The sequence below is a fragment of the Tupaia chinensis genome, unplaced genomic scaffold (genome assembly GCF_000334495.1).
Source record: "Tupaia chinensis unplaced genomic scaffold, TupChi_1.0 Scaffold000055_1, whole genome shotgun sequence".
NCBI classification, from domain to species: Eukaryota; Metazoa; Chordata; class Mammalia; order Scandentia; family Tupaiidae; genus Tupaia; species Tupaia belangeri.
This window is the reverse complement of record NW_006159513.1, coordinates 548,481-569,346: the sequence shown is the minus strand read 5'-3', so window position 1 is coordinate 569,346 and position 20,866 is coordinate 548,481. Positions and strand designations below refer to the sequence as shown.

At 36.4% G+C, this 20,866-nt stretch overlaps 2 pseudogenes; one reads left to right on the top strand and one right to left on the bottom strand.

Moving 5' to 3' along the window:
• Positions 1-4,227: 4,227 nt before the first annotated feature.
• Positions 4,228-16,354, bottom strand: LOC102499091 (Golgi phosphoprotein 3-like; annotated as a pseudogene).
• Positions 16,355-20,155: 3,801 nt separating this feature from the next.
• The window catches only part of LOC102498682 (dnaJ homolog subfamily C member 8-like), a 59,420-nt pseudogene continuing 58,709 nt past the window's right edge, over positions 20,156-20,866 (top strand).

Genomic DNA, 20,866 nt, shown 5'->3' with positions numbered 1-20,866 from the left:
TTGAAGCATGATGCTCTCATCAGAACTGATAAACTTCTTCGAGATTGGGGAATTTAAAACTGACATAAGTATAATAGTTAAGGAAGAAGAAGTTTTCATTTCACTGCCTTATAGCAACTCTGAATGACAAATCTATAAAGTAGATGTATTAAGTGCGGAGTTAAATAATCATAGGTAAGTATTTCAAGACTCTGAGGCCAGCAACTGGTGTAGTGGATATATCACTGGACTACCACATGACCAATTGAGGTTCAAGTCCAAGACCTAGAGACTTGAAAATCATGCCAGGCGCATGTGCATGCATGCCCCAGGTCCCAGCAGAAGAATGGAGAAGGGGTTGAGGCATAGTCATCCCCCGAGAGGATGATTTTTCACTTTCCCTCTAACTGTCTCTCTCTCTCTCTGGCAACAAGTGCACACACTCTATGACAAAGATCTCTTTAAAAAATAAAAGGAAATTAAAGATAGAAAAACAAATCAAGAACAACAACCAAACTAAACAAAGTGTTAATTTAATTCTTATAGGTTCTGAAAAAACACATATTTAGGATGTACTTTTGGGGAGATTGTAAATGGCCAGATACTTTTCTGGAAATAGTAATGGGTGTTGTTTTTGCCACATTTTCCAACTATGCTTCATTAAAACTTTTCATTGGTTTTCTAACAACTGTTCTTCCAACTGAGGTGAACAAACATAAAGGTAATGAACAGGGAAACACTAGGGATTTCCATGCTAGAAAGAGGAAAATGTGGGAAGGTAAACTGTTAGAAATTGTAGACAGGAATATATATGCTTGATTTCCAGTTCACAAAAAAATACAAGCTTTCTTCTTGACCAAATACCACTTGCAATTCAAAATTGCAACATTTGGAGCTCAGAAAATGATACAAATTTGGTGGGGTTTTTGTTTTTGACATTTTTACCTTTTGATTCATTTTTATTCATTGTTACTCTAACCTTTTGTACAGTGCAGAATGGTTTCTCACAGCATGTATACAGTGTGTAATTATTGAATCACTAATATAGACATATTTATCTTCAACCTTGAATATTATGTTATGTTGTGTATATCCCATAATAGTTCATAATAGTTCTGCTAGTTTTTTTGGAAGTATATATTAAGTTGTCAATGACACTTTATTCTGCTGTAGCACACCATTCTATAATCCATTTCCTTTGTTCATATACATTCCTGAGTCTGTAATAATTTTCTCCCACACTCCCCTGTCCTCCCCTCCCCATACATCTGATAGCCACCATTACTTTCTGTATTTCTACGCCACCAAGTCCTTCAGTTGCTTCCAGAGAGTGTGGACATTTGGTGTACGTTAAGCATGGGGTAGAGAAGGGCAGGAGGTGGGGATGGATGTAAAGTGTCTGTTTTTAGAATTATATATTCTAGGTTAGTTCAGTTTGTGTGAAATGACAGTATATTATTATTCTTTATGACTCGGTAGTGTTTTATTGCACGTGTGCCACAGTTTCTTAATTCATTAATCAGTTACTGGACATTTAGATTGATTCCATGTCTTAGCTATTGTGAATAAATCTGCAATGCTGCAATAAACATAGATATGGAAATGTCTCTCTGACTGAGTAATTACCTGTCCTTTGGGTAAATACCTGAGGAGGGATCATTGGATCATATAAAATTCCCATAGTAAGATGTTTGAGGAATCTCCTTACTTTTTCCACAGTTGTTGGAAAAAGTAAATTAACTAAATTACATTCCCAACAATAGAGAATAAGGGTTCCCTTTTCTCTCAACCCTTATCAACACTTCTCTTTTTTTTTTTCTATTTAAACCATTCTGACAGGAATGACGTAATCTTCATTGTAATTTTGATTTTCATTCCCCTCAGGACAAGAGACGTTGGACATTTTTTTTATATGAGTTTCATTTCTATGTCTTTCTTCAAAAGTTGTCTATTCAGATCAATTGTCCATTTCTTAATGGAGTACTATTTTTCAGGTAAGCTCTATGAGTTCCTTACATAGTCTGGCTTTTAATTTCACATCTTAAGTATAGTATATAAATAGTTTCTTCCAGTCTGTGGATTCCCCCTTACTCTGTTTATTGTTCCCTTTTCTGTACTAAAGCTATTTAGCTTGATATAATCCCACTTGTCTATTTCAGGTGTTGTTGTCCATGCTATAAGGATCTTATTTAAGAAATATTTGCCTACTCCAATAACTTTATTTTATTCTTTTTTGTCAGTGACTGATTTTTATTATACAGAAATGTGTAGGCCATATGCATTAAACAAGATTGTGTTGGGCAATGAACAGTACACAGATTCAGACAGAAAACATTCTCATCCTATTGAGATACAGCAAGAAAATAAACACTGAACAGGAGCTGCAAGAAAGTCAACTCAGCTTCTATCCCTCAATGGAGCTAAAAATTTCCACAGGAAAATCTAGTTTCAACTAATCCCAAGTTGTTCAAAAGGAAAGAAGAACTAAATCAGGTAGAGATAACATGGACTGAATTTTGTATTTTTAGAGAGCCAAATGGAAACTCTACTCAGCCTCCTACTCAGAATTTGTTTGACATTACAATTTATATCTCTTTTCAACTAAGGGATAACGGAAGTGAAAAATGTAAATTGAGTTGAGAAATTTTTGTGGGGCTAAACAGGTTTGGGGAAGCAGATGAAACTCTAATTTTGTACATTTGTACTCTAATTTTGTACATTTTCTTATGTCTGATCGGAATTTTATGTCAAATATGGGCCATCTGTATTAGCCCTTTATCAGCCTGTAATGATTAGCTCAACTTCATGCCTGTCTTTCAAGGCCTACTCAACTTCATATCAGCATGCTTTTAAAACCAAATTGCCCCTCCAAATAGTATCTATCTAAAGAAATCATTTCTCTCTATCTCTCTCTCTTTTTTTTTAATAGAGTTGTTTTTTGTTTTTTTGTTTTTTTTCCTTAGGGCACATGTGCTTATTGGAGAGAGAGACAGTGAAAGGGAAAGTGAGAAATCTCCCCACAGGAGAGATGGCCAGTCAAATCCTTTCTCTTCTATTCTCCTCCAGGGATCTTGGGTATGCACGCACATGTGCCTGAGGTGAGTTTTAAGCCATTCAACTCTTGTTCGGGACTTGAACTGCTGTCAGTCATGTGGGAGTCCAGTGGCATAACTATTTGCTGGCCCCAAGAAAACTTCCTTTTGCCCTCACTACTAAAGTGAAAACATGTTTTAAAGATTTAGGTTGACTGATGGTTGTGCTAAAATGAGACTGATTATTAGAAGGGTATCTATGGATTAAATATGGATAAAACTACACTTAGAACCCCTAAATGTAGACAGAATTTATAAATTAATGTAGGAAGTCAAAAATAGTAAACAAGAAGATCTCCAGTTCAGGGTGCTGCTATATAACTGAAACTTCTGATTCCTTCAATTCAACCAGAACAATCATTTAAAGGGCTCTAGAGGAAACAGGACTGTCAGGGGCTAAAAGATGGAAATTCTCAGGCCACTTCCCTCCCTTACAAATTCTAATCCTTGTTGTAATAAAGGTAATTGAGACATGCATTTTTTTTTAAATTTAGACTTTGTTCTGTCAAATGAAAAAGCAGGATCATGCTAAGAGGGAGTATAGAATATATTTCTGGCTCGAGGATTGTGCGATCCTGGTACTCAAATGTTCAACATTTTTATTAGATTAGAGAAGGAAAGATGAGAAAATCACTAGCAGGACATACAATCTCAGGGATTATCTGCTCCCAAAATTAGCTGTGGTTGCATTGCCTCTGATTCAGAGACAGCATTTTCAAAAAGCTACATTATATAGCAGAGTCTGATAGTTAAAGGTTATGAAAACATATATTTAAGATAGAAAACAAACTTAGAAATAAATGGTTTGCTCTTCATCTCATTCACAGTATTTGGTTGTAGAATCTCTGACTTTCTCTTAGATGTTTATGCTTATCCAAAAGCACAGTGAATGAAAGTAAACCAAGAAATGGGAGAAGATGTTAATTTGTTGTATGTGTGTTCACCAAGTTTATTCACCAATGGAGTGAATGTATTGGAAGAAATCAAGTCTGCTTATAATGGTCAAGGTCTATGGTGAAGCCCTGAAGTTGCTCTTCCCTAATCATAAGTCTGATTCCAAAGGAAGAAGATAATGTAAACATCACACAAAACTCAGTGATGGATTCTCTGACAGTCATCAGCCCTCAGGGGAAAAGGAGAAATCCACTTGCTGCCTTTAGGATTTATTGAAGGCTGCCAGCACAACCCAGATTATCTCTGTAGCACTCTGCTTTCTCTCACTTTAAGGTCCAGTTCTGTCAAGTCCTTGGCTTAATTCATTGCAGCTTCATATTTGTCATCTGTCAGAGAGAAAAAGACTTTCCTCATCACATTGGAGCAGTGAGCTAGCACCAGGAAAGCTCATGTTCGCTTGTCCATATTCTGTGGGGTATGGACCCACTGCTCCAGAACACTATCTTGAAGTTTTTTCATTAATTGCTGTTTCTCCATTGTATTGGTCAGTGGATGAGAAGTCACATCAAAAAGCAGGAAATTCTGCTTCTTGGTGGTTAAATTACCTTTCTACATTCTTTGCAATTCGTTATCTTAGATTTCTCAGGTGGTATCGTAGTTTGAAGGGTTTCCAGGTCTCATCAATGAGTAGCTTAATCCATGTTTGGACAATTTTGGTGGAATCAGTAGCTTTGATGTGTTTTAGAGTCTTGCCCAGTAAAACATCACCCACTGGTCTGTTTGACTTTAGTAGTACCTTTCTGTCCAGTAGTCACTTCTTAACCACAGTGGGAGATTCCAGATAGATTCAACCCACATAGCTAGTTCTATGAGGCTGCCCCTTCTGTAGGCTAATTGATATGCTGTCATTCCAGAAAGATGTGTAACACTCTTTATCTTTCAGTCCCAGGAGTGATACTGCTTCCATTAATGTGAAGATTATATCCTTAGAGTCTCCAGAATCTTTATTGTCTAGACTCCTCTCTTGATTAACGTCTTCCTCACTTTGTACCTTCTTTTCAGGGTTTTTGGTTACTTCTGAGTGATGGGCCACTATCTTAAAGTGGTCATTTTCGCCATTTCTGATGTTGTTCCTGGGTTCTGACTGACCATATGCTGCAGATTGTGTTCTGTTTTAAAACATGTGTTTTCCCCACTCTGCATCCATGTAAGTAGCTGAAAACTTCAACTATGCAGAGTTTACACTTTTTTATCTATTGATGCAGAGAAAGAATAACTACCTTCTCCATTATCTTAAAGCATCTTCCTGAATGTTTGTAAGGTAGTAGTATAATTTTGGGACATTACATCTAAGTTTTTAACCCATTTTTAGTTGTGCCAGCACCATGCTGTTTTGCTTATCATCCCTTTATAATAGATTTTGAAGTCAACCAATGGAATGCTACCACCTTTTTTTTTTCTTTTTTTGTATAGTATTACTTTGATGATACAGGGTATTTTCTAATTTCAGACATTTTTTTCTATTTCTGAAAAGAATGTCACTGGCATTTTGATAGCAATTGCCTTGAATTTGTAGCCCACTTTTGGTAATATCAGCCTATTAAATTTTGATTCTTTTAATCCATGAACAATTATATCTTTCTTTTTTTCTGGTATCTTTTTCAATTATTTTGTCCAGTTTCTTTTAAATAATTGGTATATTAGAGATTTTTTTACTTCCTTGGTTAGATGTCTGCTAGGTATTTTTTATTATTATTAGGGCTATTGTAAATTGAATTGCTTTATTTATGTCTCAGTTTGTTCATTGTTAGGGTACCAAAATGCTACAGATTTTTGGTATGTTGACTATATTCTACAAATTGGCTGAATTTGTTTATCATCTATAAGACATTTCTTTTTAGGGGATTCTTTATTTTATTTTATTTTTGTCTATGATTATGTTGTTCACAAATAGAGACAATTTAAATTCTTCCTTTCCAATTCGGATGCCTTTTATTTTATTTTCTTGCCTGATTAATTAGGATTTCTGTATTACGTTGAAAAGGAATGGAAAAAGTGTATATCCCTGTCTATTTCAGTTTTTAGATGAAAAACTTTTAATTTTATCTTATTCAGTATTATGTTAGTTGTGGTTTTTCATATGGTTTTCATTGTACTAAAAATGTACATTCTATACCTACTTTGTTGATACTCTCAGTTATGACAGGATGTTCTATTATATCAAATGTTTTTTCTACATCAGTTGATATGAACGTAGGATTTTTGTCTTTTCTGTTAAAGTGAGGTATTTCATTTATGTTGTGTATTACATCATCCTTGCAACTTTGAGATAAATCCTACTTGGTCATGATGTATAATCTTTGTAACATGTTGCTGGATTTGATTTGCTAAGATTTTGCAGAGAATTTTTGCATCTGTATTGATTGAATATTTGTCTGTGTATTCTTTGATTTGTCCTTACGTGTTATTGTTATCAAATGATGATGTCTTTGTAAGATGAGGTTTGGGGTGTTCCTTCCATTTGAATTTTTTGAAATATTATAGTTGAGAGGATTGGTGTTTTCTTTAAAGAACTTGTCAAACTCAGCAGTGAAGTCACCTTGGTTTAGGCTTTAGTTTGTTGGGAGATATTTATTATAGTGTCAATCTCACTGCTTCTTGTTTTTAGATTCAAGCTTTTATCTCTTCAAGGTTTAAATTTGGAATATTGCATGTGTTCATAAATTTATCCATCTCTTCTAGGTTTTCCAACTTTTGGCACATGCTCACATGACTACCCCCTTATGATCTTTTGCATTCCTTTGGTTTCTTTTATACTGTCCCATTCTTATTATTTCTGATTATATTTATCTGTGTCTTCTTTCTTTTTTTTTTTTCTGTATTCTCTTTTAAGATGTCTATCTTGCTATTGGATTTTTCACTTATGCCATGGATTGTTTTTCTTTTTCCTGGAATTATTTGTCTGTTTTGTCTGGCATCTCATTGTGTTTTGTTATCAGAAATATTTTGAAATCCAATTCTGACATTTTGGTGTTGTCCATTGTTAGTATTGGTTGTCTGGGTTGTCAGACCACAGGTAAAGGGTGAGAATCCTTCTCCGGGTGAGGTATCCAAGTGGAAGATTCAGCCTAATGGAAGTAATATCTTGTATTTTTAATGAATTGTTTGTTAAAGGGATGCGACCTTTGAACAGGGAGTTTTGTGACTCATGGAGTGGCTGACGTTTGCTTCACCACTTGTGTGCACTCTCAGGATGTGAAAGAAACTATCCATTCCAGTGCCTGTATTTGCATAACTTCGTCCTCCTCCAGCAGATGGTTTGTTGCATAAAAAAGAAGAGGTGGTGGGGTTGTTATTGGTGATGAACAGGACTCTGAGTTGGCCTCCGTGGTGCTAGAAAGTGGCATCAACACTGTAAAGGCCTCCACAGTACAGACAGGTGGGTGCCACGTGTGTCAGTAAATGTACAGGGGGTCAGGATGTACCTCTGCAGTGCCAGCAGATGCTAGCAGGTACATAGGGGAACTTTGGGTACAACTCCAAGGAGCTAGCAGGTGCCAGTGGGTGCATGGTGGCACCATGACTAGACTCTGTGGTGTTAATATATCAGTAGGTGAGTGAATCTCTGGGTGGGACTCCATAGTATTAGCTGTTACGAGTGGGTGCGTTGTTTTATTCTGACAAGTTTCATATGGGTTCTTAGAAAAGTTCATTGTTTTTAACTCCCCATGGTGAGGATTTCTTTTGACTGATTACTTTATGCCCTAGATGCATGAGTGCTAAAGAAAATGTCCTATAGACAATAAATATACACTCTCTACTCATAAAAAATACAATAACTGTTATCCTTTTCTAAGATGTTATCCTATTCTCGATTTGTGAGTGAAATCTAAAAGAATAAAGATGTTTCCTGGAGTTCTCCATTGTCCATACAAATAGAATGTAACTCCAGGAAGCATCTTTATTTAAAATTTTCAGTCCCTTACAAATACCTCAAAGTTATGGTGCTTTATACTCAACCTACATTCCAACCCCTACTACTTTGCTTAATCTCCTGGCAGATAAAACAATGTATATATGTTCATTAAATTTATTTTTATTAAATTATTATTTATTATTTATTTATTTATTGAATTTTCTTTTATACATTCAATCACATTATTATTTGGCTTACAAAAATAGATATTTCAACAGGTGAAAATTTCCCTATTACAGTTGATAAAATTATAAAATATATTCAATACTTAATACCATATTTCTTTGTGCCATTAATGCTTTGCCTCCCTATTTTTCTTCTCAGTGTCCTTCCTCAGCCTCTCCTCTTTCACACACACTATATCTGGTATTTATATCTATATACTGTGTTTCTATATCCTTTAGTCAATTAGTTTCAGTCATAGAGTGTGGAGAATCAGTATATATTAAGTGGGGATATACAATACCTCTCCTTCATAGTCTGGTTTGCTTCACTCAGCAATAAATCTTCCATATTCATCCACTTCCTGTCAAAAGCCAGGGTTTTGTTGTTTCACCACACCCTGCCAGCACTTATTATTATTATATTTGAGAAGTTTTTGCTATAGGGTGCATGCACTTGCCAAACAGACAGAGACAGAGAGACAGAAAGCAAGAAATCATCCCCCAGCGGGGATGGCCATGCCACAATCCCTTCTCCTCTGTTCTCCTCTCAGGATCTTGGGCACACAGGCACATACTCCTGATGTGAGTTTTAAGCCTCTGGGTCCAGGAAACGAACCGCGGTCGCCTACATACGAGTCCTGCGATATAGCCATTATGCTAACTGCTGGTCCCCATTTTTTTGATTTTTAATCTTAGTCATTCTGACTGGTGTTAGGTGGTATCTCATTGTTGTTTTGATCTGCATTTCCCTTACAATGAGGGATGTTGAGCATTTTTTCATATGCCTTTTAGCTATTCATATGCCATCTTTAGAGATTGTTTTTTTTTTTTCAACTCATTCGCGGATCTTTTAATAGAATTGATCATCTTTTTTTGGAACAGCTGCTTGAGTTCCTTATGAATTCTGGTTATCAGTCCCTTATCTGATGCATAGTTTACAAAAATATTTTCCCATTCTGAGGGCTGTCTATTCACACTAATTACTGTGTCTTTTGCCATGCAGAAACTTCTTGGTCTGATGTAATCCCACTTGTCTATTTTGGGGATTATCGATTGTGCTTTGGGGGTCTTATTTAATAAGTCCTTCCCTATCCCAGTGTCTCCCAGAGTTTTCTCAGTGTTTTCCAGGAGCAGTCTTATAGTTTGAGGTCTTAGATTTAGATCTTTGATCCATCTTGACTTGATTTTTGTCAGAGGTGAGAGGTAGGGGTTCATATTCATCTTTCTGCAGGTGGAAATCCAGTTTTTCCAGCACCATTTGCTGAAGAGGTTTTCCTTTTCCTACTGAATTGACTGGTACCCCTTGTTGAAAATCAGTTTACTGTAAAAAAGTTATTCCATTTACCATAGCCACAGAAAAAAAGATACTTAGGGATAAATCTAATGAAAAGTTAAAGACCTCCACATAGAAAACTATGAGAAGATAGAAAAAAAGAAAAGAAATTGAAAATGACACAAAAATGTGGAACAATATTCCATGTTCCTGGATTGGAAGAACTAATGTAATCAAAATGGCATTTCTATGCAAATTAATCTACATATTTAATGCAATGCCAATCAAAGTACCAGACACATTCTTCACAGATCTATGAAAGATAGTTTGTCATAAAGTTTGTCTGGAATCATAAAAGATCCCATATTGCCAATGCAATTCTGCACAAGAAGAGTGGAGTGGGCGGCATCTCACTCCCTGAGCCTAAAATATACTACAAAGCTGTGGTAATCAAAACAGCATGATACTGGCACAGAAAGAGACACATGGACCAATGGAACAGAATATAGTCCCCAGAAATAAATTTCCAAACATGTGCATTAAATTTATCCTCTTTTTTTTTAATTTATTTTTCTGCACACATCCTTATGTATTGGATAACTTACTAGATTGGGTAAATAAGAAGACCCAAGGGTTCTTAAAACTTTCTCCCAATTCTCCAGGAAACCTATAGACTATATACTTCCATTTCTCTATTCCCAACCTGTTTTCACTTAACCCTCCCAGACATAGTGCAATTCTAAATTGAGAGAGTATTTTGTGTAAGTTGGGGTCCTATGAAAAACAGATACCAAGATGGAACAAAACACACAAAGACTTACTATCTTTGTCTTTCTCAAAGGAAACACTGTGAGAGTTACATGGGAAAGAATCTGGAGAGCATCTGCAATGCTAATCTGAGTGAAAGAGAGATGGAGGAAATGTTTGGTGGGAGTTCTTTGTCTTCTCTGCAGTTGAAGGCAGGTTTTTAAAAAATTATATTTTCTTCCTTTCTTTTTCTTGCTTTCTTTCTTGAGAGATAAAGAAAAACGTACTCCCTTAAGGACCTTGTTATACTACAATCTACTTCCCATCCTCCTAGACATCCAGAATAATGGATGTTCACAAGGACACACAACAGGTTAAGGTGAATCAGGGGTCTAAACCTGAGTCTCCCAAGTGATCCTTGTATTATGCAATGGTTCCCCACTGCTCCTACTACTGAAGCTGGGCCAAGAACAGCTTTAGCAATGCCATAAGGGAACCCTGATCTGAACAGTGCTGTCCATTGTCTCCCAGGACCATGAGTACCTTACCTAAGCACAGTCATTGACTAGGAGACACCTATAGGAACCGTGACCCCAGCCCAAATTCACATGTGTTTCTAAACACAACATTGGGGTCCTTGGTCAATTAAACCCTGTGTAGTTAAAGAGTTTTGGGGACCACATTTTAATGCCTTCTTTTAATTTCTTTTTCAGAAAATGAAAGAGATTTTGAATCAGGGATAAGAAAAGGTTGATAACATTTTTCTTTTTATTGTCTCTGCCTGAACCACTTGGTATTGGTCATAAATGGCAGATGAATACAGGCTTAAGATTAATGGTAGACCTGTATGAGGGTAAAAAGAAATGATGATTTGGAGGAGGTAAAAATAGAAAAATAAATAGAAATGTCATATAAAGTATTTGAAAAGGCCCCTAAAATCCTTTAAAAACTCAAAAGAGTAAATATTTGGGTCTTGTCCCATAGTACTTCTATAATTAAACCTGGCTTTTCTAAAGCACCAACATTAAGATGAATAGAAACACTTATTCATTCTTTTCTGTTTTGCTTAATTATGTGTACATTTGAACCTTTTTTTTTTTCATTTTAAATGCACAGTGTTTCAAGCATTTTATGCTTAATGCAGGTTTATATGAGTAACTTAAGATCCAAACCATCATTTATGCCACTTATGACATCAATTCTATTGGGAAATAGGTTACAAGATTCAAGTGATGAGTTCACAATTGAGCTTTTGGGATAAAATCTGTTTGCAAGTTGAAGATGTCATGTCTTTTAATAACATACTATATGATCTTTACAAAATAAGTTCACCTCTGTTAATTGAGTCATATCACTATGGAGTATGAAAGTAGGCAGTAACTTTTTTATTTAATTTGGGGGGCCAGCAAGTGGTGTGATGGTTAAGGCACTGGCCTCCCACATAGCCAATCACAGTTCAAGTCCTGAACATGGCAGCTTGAAAATCACACTGGGTGCATGTATGGGTGTGCTCAAAATCCTGAGAGGAAATGAATAAGGGATTATGGCATGGCCATCCCCCCATCTCAATATCTCTCTCTCTTTCTCTCTCTCCAGCAAGTGCACATGCCCAATGGCATAACCTAAAAAGATTCTATTTTTAGGCAAAACACCCAAAATATTTAGAGACTTTTTTCAATAGTTTTCCTGTGTTTTGTATGGTATACTTCCTATACTTTATTTTTTGTATTCAATTAGTTTAGAGATTAGTTTTCCAAGTGTTTACACAGATTAGAAGTTAGGTATAATAGGTAAGCAATAAACAGATACATAGAATGTTAAATTTCTAGTGCACAATTGGAAAATGTTCATATCATGGGCTCACAATACCTCAACATTTTCCCATTTCTCCTTATTTTCAAATGGAATAAAATGTGAATGGGGCTGGGATATCTTCTCAAAGGTCCTGCACGTAAAATAAGAAATCTAATGCAAAAGAATTTTAAATAATCCTGTTTTTTATTATAGCGGTCATGTGAACCAGGTTATACTCAGGGTAAAATAGATCCATATGAAGGCAAGAGAATCATTCAGAATCCGATCTTCACAGTAACATTACTTTTTTATTTATTTTTTATTTTTTATGTCCTGCCTTCCCCTCCATTCCTGCAAAAACTAAAGTTAACCTCTGAGTCTCTCTTCTCTAGTACAAAATTACGGCAGAATTTATGTATTTCCTATATGATATCATGGAAACATAGTCTTATTCCTTTTGTTTTTCAAAAAGGGGAAAAGTGGAGAGAAATTGTTATGCTTTTTTATCTGTGTAAACATTTTTTTATTTTATCTAAAATTAAAAATTTTCAAAAGCATTAAAATTAAGTCAGTTTGTGTGTGTGTGTGTGTGTGTGTGTGTGTGTGTGTACAATCACTTTTATCTACAAAAACCTTAATTTTGATTTGGTTTGTTTCAAAAATTACAGGATAGAGTGTTAATAGGTGAAAATAATTCAGATCTTAATAACCTAAGTATAAGCTGAAATTTAATCCTTCTATGAATGCCCTGATGAGAGTAACATTCAGCATTGTAATATTCTGCTTGACTAAGAAGTCTCAGTGAGACATGATCTTTAATAAATAAAGAAGAGCTTACCTTGCTCTGATCTGTGATAAACATTTAAAAATATGTACATATATTTACAAAGTTAGTTAAGATATATTAGACATAATAATGAATTTATTAAATTTACTATAAATTTTGGGTGACAATGCAAGCACTCTCTATAAGGCACTCTCCAACCACCTACATTACTTATCAATGAAAGACCACCACTGAAGTTATTCTGTTTCATATCCTTTCTATTCTCTTTTTTTTTTTTTTTTGAGAGATTTCTTTTTGCTATAGGGCATGTATGTGCACTCACTGGAGATACAGAGAGAGATAGAGAGACAGAAAGTGAGAAATCACTCCTCCCAGGGGGATGGCCATGCCACAATCCCCTTTCATCCATTTTGTTCTCAGGAGTTGGGGCACATATGCACATGTGCCCAGCATGAGTTTCAAGTTGCCTGGTCTGGGACTCGAACTGTGGTCCACTATGTGGGAGTCCAGCAGTGTAACTGTTATGCCATTTGCTGGCCTCCCATTTTCCCTTCTTAATACTCACAAACACATCATCACTAATGATATGGTATATAAATGTTTATGCACACACAAATGTACATCCTCATATGTAGTCCTTTATACAAGCATAAAAATACAGAACAGGAAAAGATTGTACTTTGTTGTCATATCCCATCTAGCAGCTAGCACAGATGCTTGTATATAATAGGTGCTCCATGAAAATGTTCTGCATACCTAACTCATCTCGTTCTGTCCTTTCGTCATAACGAATTACCACAAACTTTATTAATGCAATATGCATTTATTGTTACGTTGTCTCTATGAGTCAGGAGTCTAGCCCAAGGTGTCATACATGATTCCCTGCTTCAGTCCTCATAGGGTCAAAATTAAGATGTTCTTCTCTGGGGCTCTGGGGATGAATCCCCTTAAAAGCTTATTCAGACTGTTGAGAGAATTTAGTTCCATCTGCTTGCAACATGGAAGTCCCCATGTCCTTCATCTCTTCTGGCCTGAGAGCATCCTTAGCTTCTAGAGGCTGTCTGCATTCTTGCATTCTTTTTTTTTTTTTTGAGACTTTTTTTTTGCTATGGGGCGCGTGTGCTCGCCAGACAGACAGAGAGACAGAAAGCGAGAAATCACCCCACCCCACCCCCAGGGGGATGACCACGCCACAATCCCTTCTCCTCTGTTCTCCTCTCGGGATCTTGGGCACGCACCCACACATACCCAGCATGAGTTTTAAGCCACCGGGTCTGGAACGCGAACCAGCGTGGTCGACTACATTGGAGTCCAGCGACATAGCCATTATGCTAACTGCTGGTCTGGAGGCTGCCTGCATTCTTTAGCTCATGGCTCCCTTTCTCCATCTTTAAAACCAGTGAGAATGAATAAAATCCTTCTCATGCTTTGCATCTCTCTAGCTTCACCTTCTGCCTCATATCTCCTTTGCTTTTTCATTCTGACTCTTCTGCCTTTCTCCATTGTTTTTAAGGCCTATGTGATTATATTTGTTCCAGCAGCATAATACAGAGTAATCTTCTGTTTTTAAGGTTAACTAGTTAAAAACCTTAATTCCATTGCCATACTCCTTTTCCAGAACCACCTAGATTCATGTTTGTTTATACTCCTTTTCCAGAAGTACCTAGATTCGTGTTTGTTTGAATCATCTGGGAATGAGAATCTTTGAGTCACATTTTTAGAATTCTGTCTACCACAGTCAAAAACAAAAACTAAAAAAAGCAAAAAAAAAAAAAAAAATCCCCAAGAAAGTTTATGAAACAATTGAAGAACTTGGCTCACTTGGCTCACTCGAGAGAAGACACAAAACGAACATTTGTTATGATTACCAACACACGTAAACTCTGCATGTGGTGGGCTTCAAAGTGCAAGGGAGTTATTTTCATATGCATTCTTTATCCAGACACTTAAAGGTAAGTTTCTGGCAAGCTGCTTTGAGTAGCTTGGCTTAAAGTAACTGTTATGAGAATGGTTACCATATTTTAGAATAATCACAACTAAGATTCTAGCAAAAAAAAAAAAATATATATATATATTAAATAAAACCAGTTAACATGGAGAAAATATATTGCATTGGAATAGCATTTTATCTATTCCCTTTTCTGCTTGTTTTTACTGGTGTTTCATTGTAAAACCAAAATTCTGTTTGGAAAGGAAGTTGCACTGAGAAAAGAAGAGGAAAGAGAGAGAAATAAAAATGCTTAGGGGTGAGATGGAATAGAAATTCAAAGTAAGAATTACAAAAAAATTGGAACACAGAAAGAATAGAAACATTAATGAGAAAAAAGTAAGAATAAAATTAAATTAGAAACTTAAGATAAATTACAAAACTGAGAAAACTACTTTTTTCCTCTAGATGAAAAATTATTTTTCTTTATTTTACAGTTTTTACATTAAAAATGTCCAAAGAGCATAGGAAAAATGACTACTATAACCTCATATTAGTTAACATGCATTTCCCCCTCCAATTTCATATTCTTCTATGCAATTAACTCATCAATAAAAAGACACAGTAGTGTGAATATTTGAAATCTAGAGCATTTCCTCAACTTTGTAAGACAAGCACAGAGTTATTAGTCCCCAAGATCAGAAACTCAATTTAGGTATTGAGATAAAACTGTTTTACAGAGACTGCATCATACCACATACAATACATTGTGCTGCTAACTTTTAATCTCGAAACTGCACGTGCATATCCTCAATCCTTGGTTTACCTGCAGCAATTTCCTTCCAATAGTTGTCTTCTAATTTCCCTTGGTAACTCCCCCAATGTCCTACATTTTATCCCACATCTGAAGCAAATATCAAACCTCCACATCCTTTGAATTTGAATTGCTACTCAGGCATTCTTTGGAGACATTCCTAATGAGTTTATTATCAATGTTCTTCCTACATATTCCCCTTGTGAGCTTTTACTGACTTCACCCATAAATCTGATTTTTGTAACAGATTCATCTTTGAGAGGATCTACCATCTGCCCCTTTTCTATAGTTTGTGCACTGCTTTCCTCTTCTCCCTTGAATTCGGTAGATTTTATAAACCTCTTTCTCCTCAGCCACTTTTAAAGGAATAGTTAAAACTAGCTCCTGGAGCTACAGTGAACATTGCTGTCCTTTGGGTCTGGGTTACAACTGAGAAATTAAAGTTAGTCAGTGTGGGTTGGGCTGAGAGGACTGATGCCTGTCTAGAAATCATTCTGCCTTTCCTGATAATCTGAGAACAGACCCCAGTTTATTTAATAATCAGTGGAACAAAGGTTTAATGATAGTTTTCAATGCTTGTAAACAAGACTGATCACAGAGTTGAAATGTGAAATCTTTGTGAATAGTGCCTCTTGCCTATGTCTCTTTCTTTTATTTTTGGGGTGGTGGTGGTGCCAAATTTCTCTATTTGAAGGAATGGTACAAATTAAAGAACTAAAGTTGCTGTCTTGGTACAACATATGGGAAATGTAAAAGAAACCCCAACATGTATGTACCTCCTTGATGACCAGAGAACTCACCTTGTGGCCCTCGGGAGGTTAGCTTCAGGCTTAGCTCTCCTTATCACTGCTTTCCAGGGTGTGCTTGTCAAAGAGGTACTCCACCATGCCAGATTTGGGGTTCCCATCTCATGCAAGTTAGTTACATGGCCACCCAAATCCTTGATGGATTTTTACCTGCCCTTTCAGGTAATGAGTCTCAGTGAAATTGTATAGATGGCGATGGTTTTTGTCAGTGGCCACTATGTGCAGTTCCAGGAATGACTGATTCACAATTGTTTATTTTCCAAGAATAATTCACACTCCATTTCATTCAGCCCACTCTCCCAGTCATCATGGTCTGGTTTCTTGATATCCTGAAAGAAGATGCCACCACCTCCTTGACCCTGGCGCTTCATCGGTTACTCAGCATATTCCCTCTTCTTATCAGATTAGTGAAGAAAGTATCTGGCAAAGTTCTTCATAGCCACACCACTGAATGCCAGATAATGTTGACTGTGTCCTCCTCACAGTTGCACCAGAACTACCCCCAGGGCTCTGAAACTTCCATTGGCTGCCAAATAAATCCAGAGCTCTATGCCTCCTGCATATACCTGTCCCTGTCACCATTTACCTTTAAACAAGAAGTTGGTTTTCAGTAAAGGAAGATGTTAACCACCCTTGATAGCGTAAGACTAACAAGCCCAATTCTCCTTTTCTATTTGAACGATCACATTGACTCTTGATTCATCCTTCAGTCAGGAATTTACAGGTTATTATGACCCAGATGCAGCGAAACATTTTGATAAACTCAACTTCCTTTGTATTGTATTTTTCCTACTAATTTTTATAGAACAAAAGTAAAAGGCAGCTTAAACTAGCTTTGCAACTTAACTTTGCATTTGATTCTGGTAATTCTACAGTCCGTCTTTGTTGTTGGTATTTAAATATCATTCTCTGGCTAAAAATATTTGACTTCCCACTGTTAACAGAAAGAAAAAAAAAGAAAAAACAGAAAAAAAACTCTCCTCTTTAGTCTAGCTGTAATGACCTTTTAAAATATGTAGCTAGCTTACTTATTGAAGTTTTAGGGAACAGTCTTTTGCCAAAATTCCCTGGGGACTAGATAGTGGTATAACTGTAAAACTAGCACCTGTGAAACTGACTGACATGGGAAAGGTCTGTGTTGGAATCTAGAGACCTCCCTCAGTAGATTGGACATGCATGTGCACATGATCTGAACCTGGCAAAAAATGGGTTGGAACATAGCATCAAGACCCTGTTGGGGGACCAGTAATTAGTGTAATGGCTATGTCACTGAACTCCCACGTAGTCGACCACGGTTTGAGTCTCGGACCCGTTGGCTTAAGCTCATGCCAGACACGTGTGCGTGCATGCCCAAGATCCTGAGAGATGAATGGAGGAGAAGGGATTGTGGCATGGCCATCCCTCCTGGGGGGTGATTTCTGGCTTTCTGTTTCACTGTCTCTCTCTGTCTTTCTGGCAAGTGCACATGTCCTATAGGAAAAACCTCTAAAAATAAAAGACACTGTTGGAAATGATGGTTTACACTGTCTCTGTCTCAAATGTGAGAAACAAGTAAATAAAAACAAACAAAAGCAAAATGATACAACCAGTATGCTTCATTCATTTAGGTCCCATATTAAGAAATATTACATGAATTTCAAGAAAAGTAAGGATATTTGAAGAAGCAAGTGAAGTTACCAGGCCAGCATAGGTTCATGCTCTCTAATGGGGCTATTTCAGCCAGGTTTCTGTTTCTAGCAACCAAATCCCAAACTGAAAATTTTATAAAGAATAGAGGATTACCTAACTCGTGGTTCTGGATGTTCAAGGACTATAATGACAGTTTTCTTCTTGGTGGGGATTCTGTAGAGTGCCAAGGCAGCACAGGCATCACAATATCAAGACAGCAAGAGCAGAGCATATGTGTTCATGTGTACCAGGAGTCAATCATAGGGGACTCACTTTGATGACCTCATTCAATCTCAATCACCTCATTTCACCTGTAATGAAATGAAATTAAAATGTGTGTGAATTTTGGTGCAATACATTTTTTTTGGGGGGGAGAGGTTTTCTCGCTATAGGACATGTGCGCGCACCAGACAGACAGAGACAGGCATAAAGACAGAAAGCGAGAAATTACCTGCCACAGGGGATGGTCACGCCGCAATCCCTTCTCCTCCATTCTCCTCTCGGGATCTTGGGCACGCACGCACACACACCCGGCGTGAGTTCTAAGCCACCGGGTCCGGGCCGGAACCACGATCAACTACGTGGGAGTCCAGCCACGTAGTTAGCCATTATGCTAACTACTGGTTCCCAGTGTAATACATTTTGAAATTGCTGTGTAGTTTTTCATAATACACATTTTTTGTGAATGTTTGGTAGACCTTCACACACACACTCTTTTTCTCTCTCTCTATCTCTCTCTCTCTCTCTCACACACACACACACAATTTATGATTCAACTTTAACAAAGAATGAAATCCTGTATTTGTGACATAAATGAACCTTGAGGACATGTTGTTAAGTGAAATGGGACAGGCACAGAAAGACAAAACTTCATGTTCTCACTTACATTTGGAAACTAAAAGACGGGCAGAGTAGGGGAAACATAAAGATAGTACTCAAAAGATACCATGTTTCAGTTATACAAAAAGTCCTAGAGATCTGAAGGCAGCATAGTGCCTAGTGATAATACTATATTGTGTACATAAAATTTTACCAAGATGGTAGGTCTTCTACTAAGTGGTCTTATCCCAAAAAAGCCCTAAATTAATGATAGAAAAAAAGAGACTGTAAAAAATTTTCAGAGGAACCAGTAGTTAGCATAATATCTATGTCACTGAACTCCCATGTAGTTGACTGCGGTTCGAGTCCCGGACCCAGTGACTTAAACTCATGCCAAGCATGTAAGTGTGCATGCCCAAGATCCTGAGTACACGCGCCCTATAGTAAAAACCTATTCAAAAAACATTTTTTTTTCAGAGATGATGGATATGTTTATAGCATGAATTGTGGTGATGGCTTCATGGTGTATACTTTTCAAACTCAACAAGTTGTATACTTAAATATGTACAGCTTTTTTCTATGTCAAACATAGCTCAATAGTAGTTTTTTTTTTTTTTTTAAAGAAATACCAGTATAACCATTATCAAATGTGCTCTTAAAACACTATGCTCTGCAGGGTGGGACTACATGGGAGGCCTAGGGTTCTATTTCCTGCACAATGTATAAAAGATCAGATGTAGCAGTATGTGCCTGTAATTTAATAACCCTGTAGGCTAAAGCAGGAGGATCATGACCTGAGGACATTCTGCATTAAAAATAAAATAAAATTACACTCAATAAGTTGTCTGAAAAATTTATTATTAAAGAATGACAACAGTTTCATTTTCTCCTTAACACTGAATTTTAAATAAAATTTAAAAAATAATTACACTGAACATTTTCTGAAAAATTTACTAAAGAATGGTGATGTTTCATTTTCTACTGCCCTGGGTAGGCCTAAATGCTACATTTTCTTAGGTGTCATTAATTGTATCTAAGCTGTTAATATAATAAGTCTTCCAATGACACACAATAACATAGTTTTTTTTTTTAAGTTAAAAAATTAGATCTTTGTTAGTGTAACTGCCATTTAAGGTGTTCTGGTATGCAAAAGATAGGCATGGTGATGGATCTAGGCAAGCAAGAACTTTATTGGATGAAGCAGATTGCCTTTAAAGGGGAAAGGGGAAGGAGAAGATGATGTTGGGAAAGAATTCCAACCATGATGCAAACCCAACATTTGTGAATGAAAGAAAAAATTATAAAATAAGGTCCCCAAAGCACAATGCCAAGCTAATAGGGAATCCTCAGGCCAAAGGTGCTTGTTAGAGGAATTCACATAATGTAGGAATATATTGATTTGGCTATGCTTACTCATGGTTGGGAGTACTTCAGGGGAGCTGTTCATGGTGGATCTGAAGACTCAGCAGCCAGAGGTTGTCAATCAGCTGTGCAACCCACAGCAGGTTCACAGAAATGAACACGAAAGTGAAGCACCTTCATGGTTACCACGGTGACTCAGCAATAATTCACACAGTATATGTGAAAGACATCGAATTACAGTAATACAAATACAACTATTTTAAGTATCACTATCTACCATCTCACTAATCTGTAATTTTCTTATTTACTCTTTAACTCCAACTTATTTTTCTGCCAGGCTTGATTAGAACTAAATTATCCTGACTCTCTCAAGAGTCTTATGACTATTAGCTTTTCTTATATTCATGTGGCAAAATCAAATGTAATATATCCCAGTAGTGGTAGTAATAAGGTAAAGTATATACTGATTTATGCAAGCAATAACTATATATATATATAGAAGGGTTATATGTAAATAAGTTTTAAATTACACACATTTTAAATATTATTCAACTGTGAAAACTTTTTGTTTCAATAGAACATATACAATTCATTTTATTAAGCAGGAATTCTTAAAAAAAATCCACTGCCTGATTTTTTTTTCCACAATCAGATGTTGCAATTAGTTGCATTCTCCTTTCAGTGAGCCAATAGTTTCCTCATCTTAAAAAAACTGATTGAATATCTATTATGTGCCAGATATTTATTTAGTTTAAGATGATAAT